Source organism: Carassius auratus, chromosome 48, assembly GCF_003368295.1.
Source record: "Carassius auratus strain Wakin chromosome 48, ASM336829v1, whole genome shotgun sequence".
NCBI classification, from domain to species: Eukaryota; Metazoa; Chordata; class Actinopteri; order Cypriniformes; family Cyprinidae; genus Carassius; species Carassius auratus.
Genome location: NC_039290.1, coordinates 6,996,718 through 7,008,355, shown reverse-complemented (window position 1 = coordinate 7,008,355; position 11,638 = coordinate 6,996,718). Strand labels below are relative to the sequence as shown.

Below are 11,638 nucleotides of genomic sequence, written 5' to 3'. Positions count from 1 at the left end.
GGACATTAGGGTTCGAGGTGACATTCAGGCAGTGGTGAAATGCATTAGCCAACAAGTTTTAGGCTGCATGTTAGCTTTGCAATGTTTGGCTGAATTACAGCTAGTTGTTTAATTGATTTCCATTCGCTAAACCCGTGACGAACATTACCAAACCAGCCTTTTTGGGTAGCAATGTGGAGTAAACAAAGCTGAAATGCACAAATAAATGAATAACTAATCATAAAAAAACATTAAATTATACCGTAATTTTAAATAGCATAAAAAATAGATTTGATATCAGTTATTTATGTAATTATGAATTTCACTTTTATTCATCAGAGATGATTTAAACTGATCAAAAGTGACTGAAGATATTTACATTACAGGTGAAAAAAGCATAAATAAATTAATTAATAAAAAAAGCAACAAGATAAGAAAATAAATATAGCAAATAAATAGATTTAAGAGAATAAATTATATATGTGTGTGTGTGTGTGTGTGTGTATTATACTGCCATACAAATGTTTGGAATCAGCGGGGTATTTTAATATTATTTAATTTTTTTATGTATCCCTTAATCCATCAACGATGCCATAAACTGACCAAAAGCAACAGTAAAAATATTTACATTGTTATTATTATTCACAATGTTACTTAAATAACTGTATTTATGATCAAATAAATGCAGCCTTGGTGAACAGAAGAGACCTCTTTCACAAACATTTTTAAAAATCTTAACAACCCCAATCTTTTGAATGCATTTTCATTATTGAATTAAAGATTTCATAACAACAGTCAATTTCAGACCCAAATACATACATACTGAGATCAAGCACTGTACCTCTGAATATCTGAAAATATTGTCACATAGCTTAAAAAAAATAAAAGTCTATTAGCCAGCCTTACCTTAACTAAAAGATAAACAATAGTGGTCAGGAAATGACCCATTGAGACACACAATCATATTTGAGGTTGAGTTAACAACAGTTGAGTCAGTAAATCACTGGCTGGGTCAGATGATTCAGATCCATAACTGAGTGTGGGAGGAGGATGTTAACGGTTTACATCGAGCGCTTCTTGAGAAAGAAAGGTGAGTTTCCTCAGACGAGAGGAGCACACTGAGACTTTAGAAGACAAATGAGCAGCGAGGGAGTGAAAAATGCAAAGCAGATGTTTTTTAGCCTTTTTTTTAATGGCAGTGAAACATTACTGATGCCATTACTGAGCTCTTTTATGGCTTCTTTTAATCCTTCCTCCCGCCCGAGGAAAGGAACTCCTTGTGGTGCAAAGCAGCCTCTTTGCTTTAGAGCGACAATTTGAAGCCATTTCCAATTCATTTCCTAATCTGCCACGAGGCTTTGCAGGGCTTCCTTTGCAATTATTATTTCTCTGAGAGACAGAAAGAAGACAGAAAAGTGGAAAGGCGCTCCTTCTTTCAGGTAAATTTATTGTAATCCTTCAGATGCGTATTTTTTAGAGTCATCGCTCGCTATGACGCAAATACGGCTCACTTACTCATTTCCTTTTTTATTTACAAAATTATAAACACAGACACAGAGGCTCCCAAACTCCCTCAGAAGAGCAGAACTTTTCTCAGTAGTTACGTAGCAACCTTCTGATCTAGGCTTTTGACTATTCACTATATATTTATATATATATATATATGTATGTATATATATATATATATATATATATATATATATATATATATATATATTTTTTTTTTTTTTTTTTTTTTTTTTTTTTTTGATTCATTCCATTTTTGTGAATGATACAAAACTGATTCAGTGATTTGTTTGTGCCTTACTTAATGTATAAAATTAAATGCATTTGTCATGTTTTCATATATATATATATATATATATATATATATATATATATATATATATATATGTATATATGTGTGTGTGTATTTTGTAATGCATCAATAATACATTGTGGATTTAGTAATATATTTATATGATATATGATAAAGAAACACACACACCCACACATATATAGGAAACGAGAGATGTGTTTGAATAATGAGGGCCCCCCGTCCCACCATTAATTGCTGATTTTAAAGTGTGTGGCCAGGTGCTTCAGGAGTAGCAGAACAGCATGATGGGTAGCCGGTGGTGAGTTGTGTCTGCTGCCTATAATGCTCACATGAGCACTTCTTAAGGTCTGGGCTTGGGCTGAAAATGAGAAGGAGATGAACTGGAAGGCTCCATCTCTGCGTCCAGCGTGCAGTATATCACAGTGAAGGCAGCCGCATGGGTGTGTGTGCAAATGCGCTGCTCATAAATATCTCCGTCCCCCCCAATATGGGCCACTCTGATGGTGAAGGAGAAGGGATGTCTCTGTCGGAGTGATTGAATGCTCATGGTCCTGGCTCACGGCTCAGCCCCGGTGTCGAATGCCCACCTATGAACCTATGATTGCACCGCACCATTGTTTGTTAAAAAACAAATCAGATTTCATTTCTATTAACTGTCCTTCCTAAAAACCTTTTCATTGCAGAGTAACGGTGAAGTGTTAGGGGTGGGAGAAACAGTTGCGTATTTGTGCTATCTTTGCAATGCTTTAGCTGGTGATATAAAATTAAGCAGCATCATAATTTTTTTTATGCACTTTTATTTTGTCGTAAAAATTATTGTGTATATATATATATATATATATATATATATATATATATATATATATATATGCTATAATTATGTTATTAAATAAGTGTAATGATATATTTTATTATAATTTACAATTATTAAATTTAGAATACAATTTTTATAATTTAAATAATTTTTGTATATTTACATTAGATATTCATATTTTCCATTATATAATATAATAAATTATATAATCCAAATGTATATTTAGAAATATATATAAATATTTTTTTATTCTTTTATTTATTGTTTTAATATTTGATCATATTTTCAGAATCCTCATCTTATTATAAGTCAGCATAGATATTGAGAGATACATTGAATATTGCCCAAAGGCTGACATTCAGCAGCACTGTCAGGCGTTATATAGCACTAGATGTTTGATGTCTAGTAGACCAAACAGGAAGTTATTTTAAATGCATATTTCGAATAGTAAAGTATGTACTTATGGAAATGGTGTCAAATCATGTCATTATGTTTTAGACAGGGCATCTCTCTCCTTTTTTCTTTCTCCCACATACACACGGTCTCTATCCTTTCTCATACACAGACATCGTAGATAATAATACCAGTAATTAGCTTCAGTTGCTTTGTTATAATTGGGGGCAAGGGGGGTTATTCATTCATTGAGATTTTCCCCCCTGTAATTGCATACTTACACATCACTCAAGCCTTCAAACGCATTTCCTTTTTTAACATTCCTCACCGTTTATTTCACCAGCGCTTGTTTTTTTTTTTTTTTTTTGAGGTCCAACATCTGCTCTCAGGTCGACAGCGCTCTCACAAACTGCTGTCTTTTTTCCTTTTTGGGTCCACGGCTGTCTCTTCCCTCATATGACCGAGCTTTGACACTGTCCAGGTCCGCCCTAGTTGGCAAAAGAACGAGCGATAGAGAAAGGGAGAGTTTATTTCCTGTTCTTGTGAATCATATATCAGTACAATTCCCCTCTGTGCTGTTTGGCAACGGCGGAATGACGGGTGTCATTTATCATACGGACTGAAAGAGGCTGTGGGAAAAGGGATTTGAATTCTTTCGGAGGTGTGTAGATTCTCCTTAGAGGAGGATCATTAAATGGAGGGTTTTTTTCAGAAGGGGGATATGAGTGACTCCTGGAGCTTTTTTCCCCATGTGCTTAAGAACTGGCTGTGTCAATCCCTCACTGTCTTAAATTGAGGATTTAAAGCACTCCGGTGGTTTTGTGAGGTGCAGAAATGGGTAGAAATGTTTTTCGTACGATTAGTATCTCCCAGCTATGTACAGGTTTAGTAACAAGTCTGCAAATCATCTCTAATCTGTTGTCCGTGAATGCCAGTTGTTATTAATGCACGTTTGTTTGTGCAGCTTGTTAAGGAAAGCTTCGCTATTGCATATTTGGGGTAAGGGATTTGAACAAACCCCATATTATGTGTATAAAACCTGGGTGTGCAACTCTTCCTGCAGTGTTTGTGCTCAGCTTTTTTGAGCATTGCTTTTCTAAGTGATTCGACTTGTCATTTTCATCTGGCAAATGATAAAAATGGGCAAAAACAAGTGATATTTAGAAGCAAGAAAGTCTTGGTGGTTGGGCTACCTAAAAACCACCCTAGCAATGCTAAGAATGATGCAAACAACCACTCAGAACAATTAAGTGACTATTAACAACACAAAATTTAATGTCATAATACGCTGTAAAGCGCTTTCTTGGAATTAGTAAAAAAAAAAAAATTACAAACCGTTTTACAGGAAAATACTATTTCTTTCTCCGTTAAATTCTGTTTAATGCAACGTGTTAATTACCATTGTTTTGTTATTCATTTTGAAATTTAAATGAATTTACTGAGTGTGAATTGATTTTACATTAAAAAAAAAATAATGATAAACAGTAAATGTCTAGTAACATTGAATGAAACAAATTAGACTGAAATTTTTTATTATTAAGGCTAAAATAGTATTTTCTTGTAAAACCTACTCCGAAAATCTGAAAAATTTCTATTTACAACTTGAATAGTTTTTACAACGTTTTACAACGTAATATTTTGACATTCAAATTTGATAAAAATAAAAAATTGTACAAGTACTTACAAAGAAACAGCACATAACTTATAATAGAAAGGCGCAAAATAGTATTTTCTTCTAAAATCCATGCATTCATTTAAGTTTTATTTAAAACTTTGAGAAATTATTTTTTTTATTTTTTTTATCATTACAATTTGTTTTCAAAAAAAAAAAAAAAAAAATATATATATATATATTTCACTTGGAATCGCAAGTACATTTCCAAATAAATCACAATGGCAAATGTAAATAATGAAATTATGAAGTAGAAAGTCTGAAATAAAATTTCCTTATAAAACTTACTGTAATCATTTTTGTTCTATTTACAACTTTAAAAAATAATTACCACTCAAATTTTCTCCCCGAAACATACACAATCTAGTCTAGTAGATTTGTTATTTGTTCAAATACAAACTTTTATACAAATACAATCATCTTGATTCTGTCAGGTTTACCGCAAAGACAAATTTTTTTTGTCGGCTTCTAAGCTTTGCATCAGAGGAAAAGCAGCATTCGCTCTTAATCAGATACAGCGTTGCCAATCAAGCTCAGCACCTGTCATGAAGACTGCCGATTTTGATGTATCCTAGCATTGATCACATAAAGTGATTGTTCAAAGACAAGGTTGTGATAGCTCACAGTGTTGTGCTTGTGTTTTTTTACCCACATGAGACAAAACAGCACCTCTACCTCCCAGTGTGGTATACAAGTGTAAACCCAAGAGTTTCCTGATCGCACAAACAAATCACACCCAGCAGGGGTCTGGTTACCCTTGTCAGGCTTTCTTTCTCACCACCTCATTCATGTTTTGTGTTTGGGGGAGGGCAGACAGGGATCTGGCTTACCCAGAGTGTTTGGGTGTAGGGATTGAGTCAGGTAACCCCGATATCTCTCTGCATGCGGCTCCTAACTGTGGAAGGTTTGCTGTAAGGTATAGGTTGGTGTACTGTACTCAGAATCAGAGGTTCCTCAGGAGTAAATGGAAATATTAGACGGTCTCCGTGGCATAGGAGATCTCAGCTGGGCATTACAGGAAGAAAGAGACATCAAGTGAGAATCAACCAACGGCTAGTGAAGCGTGTTCAAAGGGAAGGGTTGGAGAATGACGTCCTACTTCGATTGATTATAATGACTTCAGAGTGAGATTTGAGCTTATCAAACATCAGGATATTCATGGATAGATAAATGAGAAATCATTTGTCATAGCATCCTATAAATAAAATACAAACTAATCAGTGTTGAGGAAACTACTTTATTAGTAAAGCTTGACAAGTTACAAGCTAGAGAGATAAATTGATGAAAGATGTTTTTCTGAACCGATTCATTTGAATTCAAATGAACTGATTTGCTTATAGAGATGGTATATTTCAAAAGAGTTTGTTTGATTATTTCCTAGATTGTTTGAAAGACTGAAGGGTGAATGTATACTACATTATCTAATAAAAATGGCAATATTGCATTTTGTTGTTGTTGTTGAACAACTGTTAGTTGTTTTAATGGATAGGTCATGCTATTAAAAATGGCAGAAATATTGAAAAATGTGGTTAAGTTATTAGCATCGTTCATTATGGTTAGTTACTTGTCAACACTGAATCAAATAAATGTAATGTTGTCTAAACAGCTCATTAGATCTGTCCTTTGATTAGCACTGTTTTCATATGCAGCATCTGTAAGTATCTCCCCATCAAAGAACCCGCGCCAGGAAGCATAACTAACCCACTTGAAGCCCTCGTTCTGTATCTCTTCAGATTTGGTGTGTACGTTGACATTGTTTTACCAACTCATCCAAATGTGTAATTGCAATTATAGTCCCTTGATGACTCCCCAAGGGGCACATGATTGCAATTAGAAAGAGAAAATGTTAATTAATTAAGCTACTCAAAGAGAAGAGCAGGATTGGTTTAACTGTGGACGTTTGACCGGAGGACACCTTGGAGAATAAACTCCACTGTTTAGATGTATATATCTAAAATCTTATAGTCAGGAGTATGTACAGTATATGCATACATTGTTGATTTGTAACTTATGGATAGAATGCAAGATTTTGGTGCTGTTTCATTTGAATAAAATGACAAAACATAGGCAACGGCTATGTCATTGTTATTCCCTTTAGCATACTGAAAAGCTAAGGGCCTAAAACATGTTTCTTCTGGACACAGCAGTTCATTGGGTTATTAGGCTGGGTCTCAGCAGAAACAGTCATCTAGATTATGACCATTGTCTGTGATTGATGACCCAACCTTTAGTTGCTGAGCTAGTATGTTTGTTCCTGTGTAATTGTCATCCAGATGGCTAGGCTAAGTGTTTGTTAACACGTTTATGGTGGCATTGTTAAAACTGATGGTTTGGATGCCTGGTTTTCAAAAGATGTCATCTAAACAGTTAAGACTGTAACAAAAACACAGAGGACTGTCTTTTGTCTGAGCTGCAGCATTTTTTGTTTTTCCTTTCTTGATAGTCTCAGGGGAATCCTGGGGTCTTGTTTATAAAACACATTTGATTCTAAATTCCATGGATGTGGTCCTGTGTGAACAGGGAAATAAGTATTTATAAAGGCAGAAAATGACGTAAAGATTGAAAAGCATGCATATTTGCTATTTTACCTGTATCTGCCAGTATTGGACACTTACTTAAAGTTAATATTAAATGTAATGATACTTAACACATTAATATTTAATATAATAATTTAAGCTATTAAATAAAACATTTAGAAAACATCAAAATGAATATCAATCACAAATTCAGAATGGAGTACCATAAGGCTCAGTACTAGGACCATTGTTTTTCAACCTGTACATATTATAATAAATATCATTAAGAGATATAGAGTTTGTTTTCCCTGTAACACAGACAATACTCAGCTATATATTTATTTGAGGCACAATGACACATACCAATTAAATCACATTTGTAGTGATATTTGTATTTTTATTTTTGTGGCCATTCTGTACATTAACTTGATTTTACAATTATTTGCCATTAATAAAAGTGGGACATATTTAGTATTATTTCTGATTACAGTACATTGTATTCACATTCATATTAAGATCAGTCTGTTCATACCTTATGCAGACTTCCTTACAATTCTATAATGCATTAGAATACCACCATTTCAAATCAGTCATCTCTTTAAAAACATTTTTTTTCAAAACTTATGTTTTTGTTAACTTCCTTTCCATAAAGAGCCCTGAAAGGTAGTTTGAAAAATGTTGAGAAATGTGTTTTGTGGACCCTCAGCCTGAGAGATCGGAGGGGAAAATGGATATAGGTGGCAGTGCTAGTCATCAATCATGGTCTCTCAAGAGAAGGTGCTGCTAAAACTGGACTGAAGTGCTATCTGTCAGCTGCTGCGATACAGACGGTGCTGTGCAGCCCGGGCTCCTATCGCTCCACCATCAGCTCACGGCAGCATACACTGCCATGTAAACACAGGCAGGTGCTAGCCTTGCGCGCAACCTACATACCTTTACAGAAGGTCATAAATGTACTGCTAGCTTTCATAGGGAGTATTTCACTTTTATACTTGTCAAAGGTTTTCCATAGGTTTAGCACAGGATACCATAGAAAAGCAGCTAGAAGAAGAAAAAACCTGTCAACTCAATGTGTTTAATGAAAGAAATATTCCTAAAACTTTTAAAAACATACCTATTGCTGCAAAGTAGAGGTAGCAAGAGAGCCAGTAGAAGAATACTGCCGCTAACTGTGATAAACACATAGTTTGTCATAACTTTAGCATAGTATACTATGGAAATAAGGCTGGATAAAAATTACAAGCTATAAAACTGAACTGGCCTTAATGTTTGTTGAAAGAAATCCTCCTAAAACTTTTGAAAATGTACCTAGCAAATAATGCTAGTAGCCAAAGAGCTGCTGTGGCACTATGATAAACACAAGGTTTTTCATAACTTTAGTACTGTAGAAGGCTAGATAAAAAAAAAAATCATAACTTTAGTACTGCAGAAGGCTAGATAAAAAATTGCAATTTATAAAATTGACATTGGCTTGATGTTTATTGAAAGAAATCCTACTTAAACCTTTTAAAATATACCTATTGGAGCAAAGAAGCTAGTAGTTAAAGTTTATCATAACTTTAGCACTATATACTAAAGAAAAGTGGCTAGATAAAGAATTAAAAGCTATAAACTCATACTGCTGAAGACAGGACAATCAGTTTACAAACTTCAGGGAAAATATATGCAGCCATTAGCTTTGTCTCACTGTTGAATAAAGCCACCAGGCGCTTCTCCCCTGATGTCAGGCAGCAGCTGTCGATAGCTCTCAAGATGGATAGCCGTTCTGCATGCCTATTGATTCGGCACAGGGCACAGATATAAGTATCATTTGTCATTTCTGGAATGATATGGAGTCCTAGTTAAAACCCAGGGAGGGGATATGGCCGTGCCTGGAGGGGGGGAGGTAGAGGACCAGGTTGTCCGACTCTTTTGATGAATGGCTCTACAGCTTTTTGGTTTTGTCTGGGAACGAAGGGGGCCATTTAAGAAGCTATTTGCTTTCACTGCATTCCAAGAACAACAAGACAGCAAGTCCAGATGCCTGAGCCGCCACTGCTGCAAACAGGGTGGTCTGACCCAGTGTGCATGGGAGAGGGTGGGATCCACGCTGTAGCAAGTGCGTGGGTAGACCAGGACCGAACAAGACTGAGGTCTCATTATAACTTCCACTGCTGATCTGAGATTGATAAACCTCAGGATGAAATTCAGGTTTAGTATACGTCAATTTGACATTCACATCATTTTGACGTAGCAGCACTTGTACCTTACAAATTGGTATTTACATTTCATATACATCAATTAATATTTCGCTGTCATTAGTGGATTCATCCGAGAGGTCTGTGACAAGCAAATAAAACAAATGTTTGCTCTTCAAACACAGAGCAGCTCCACAGAATCCCCTTGTGATTTCGCTTTGATTATGTTGTGCATTTGGGAGGCCAGCCAACGGGAGAGCGCACTTCATTATTGTATGGATCATCTTTTAAGACCATTTAACATCACAGGGCCCCGAGTCGAGTGAATACTCCAAGACAAAGAGACTCTCTCGAGTTTATTGAGTTTCTTGGTGTGTTCGTATCACAGTATGCAATTCTTCATCAGTTCATCTTTGTCGAGAATCAAGTATGCATTCTATTTTTGATAGAATCAAATTCGAGTTATGCCATTGCAGGTTGCCTATAGCAGATGGATAGAAAGATGTGGCACTAAACCTGAAAACCTTCAAACAGAGGAATGACATTTAATTATTTCAGGTGTCCATCAGGCTATGTTTGAAAATGTCACCATGGGATCCAACATGATAGATTTACAACTTCAGAATCCGATGAAAAATAGTTACCAGATTGAATACCCAGACCCAGACTTCATGGTTGGTGCAACAGTGCCACAGTATTGCACCACAGGAGCACTATTGTTGCCGCAATTTCTTTTTGGAACCGCCAAAATGTCATCGTCCAGCTGGAGGGACATTTTTTTGTCTCTTAGTATGCTCCCAACACACACACTTGCACAAATTCCCACAGAGCCATGGTGTAAGGTTACAGTCTCAGGCATGACTTGCACTAAGTGGCCAGGTCAGAAGGAGGTCTGGCCTCTGACGTAAGACCCACTTCCATGTCTTTTGAAGTGCTGACAGCTGAGGACAGTGACATAAGAAGCAGTAAAAGAAGCATCTAAGATCTCAATGTCTCATTGTTTGGAACACGGTTTCACTGATTGTCAAAGACTGGCTGGTTGTTTAGACTCACATCCAGCAATGATGAGTCAAAGCCATGGCAGTACCATCAAGTCACCCTCATTAAAATCCTTAACAATGCAGTCATCCAAAGAAGGGATGTCAGTAACAGTGCAGATAGATGCAACATCTATCTATCCATTCATACGGCGCTCAACTTTGTATTCCACACACTCAAAACGTTACATATCCATCTAATGATCTTCTTTGGTATAAGACTCATTCCTTGAGGGACTTGAACTGGCAGCCTTTTTTTCACAGGCCCTGAACTTTAGCTGCTAAGCCACATTCCCCATAAAGAGGTCATGTAGTGTGTTCATTCAATGCAGCGACCGCACAGCATTCAGTTTGGTACCAGGGCCTTGCACTCCACCTCTTTCCTGCCTTTGCATCTGTCTCCGTCTTGTTCGAGGCTATGTATAACAACAGAGCACCGTTTTCGCTTGGATCCCCTCAGAGCAGTAATGCATGAATTGATCCCATCCTCCCTCTCTAATGCCTCTTTCCTTGAACAGGAACAAACAGGCGGCGCGTGCGTGCGTGCCGCCCAGGACAGATGTTTGGGATTACTTTCACCTCGCTGCTTCATTGTATGCACTTTGGAGGATCCCAGCTGATGTGGAATGCTGCCTCCTCGGTTCGTCTGCCACTTCCTCTTCAGGGCTTGTCTTCTCCAGCTTTATCATTCTATCCCGCTCTCCTGTCTCGCTTTATTTCTCTTTCCCTTTCTACTCCTGACATCCATCACTTCACTGCAGAAAAGAGTCGCTTTGGAAGCAGCCGCCCTCCAAAATTTGTTTGCCACATCCATGTAGCTTGAAAACTGTCCAGCGTCTTTGTGCGGATGCCATTTTCTACTGCTTTTACAAAGACGCTGCTACAAGCTATGCCAGGATATTTGAATTTATAAACACAGTCCCAGTCAGACACCTGTACAGACGGCGTAGGGAAGTAGACAAACTCATAGCAGCTAGTTGGGAGGGAAAGCAGGTGTGTATTTGTGCGTGTTTTGTGAAGTGGAAAGCCATTGAGCAATGAGGCCCCTCACTGGGAGGAGAGGAGGGGGAGTGACGTTATCTCCTCGCCAAGCGTCTATCTAATCTGGCCACTGTGAGCCACCGGCGGAAGTGGGAGCAAGACCGGGGACGGGGCCTCGACGCATCTTTAATTACCGCTGATATCACAGCAGAGAAGAGGGGGGACATGTGAGCGAGAGAGAGCAGAGCCT

At 37.1% G+C, this 11,638-nt stretch overlaps 1 protein-coding gene across 1 annotated transcript in view; it reads left to right on the top strand.

Annotated features, from left to right (window-relative positions):
* Positions 1 to 845: 845 nt before the first annotated feature.
* Positions 846 to 11,638, top strand: part of LOC113065673 (teashirt homolog 2-like) — a 30,970-nt gene continuing 20,177 nt past the window's right edge. The window contains exon 1 of the mRNA XM_026237120.1: positions 846 to 1,418. The gene's annotated coding sequence lies outside the window, so the exon portion shown is untranslated. The remainder of the gene's footprint in view (positions 1,419 to 11,638) is intronic.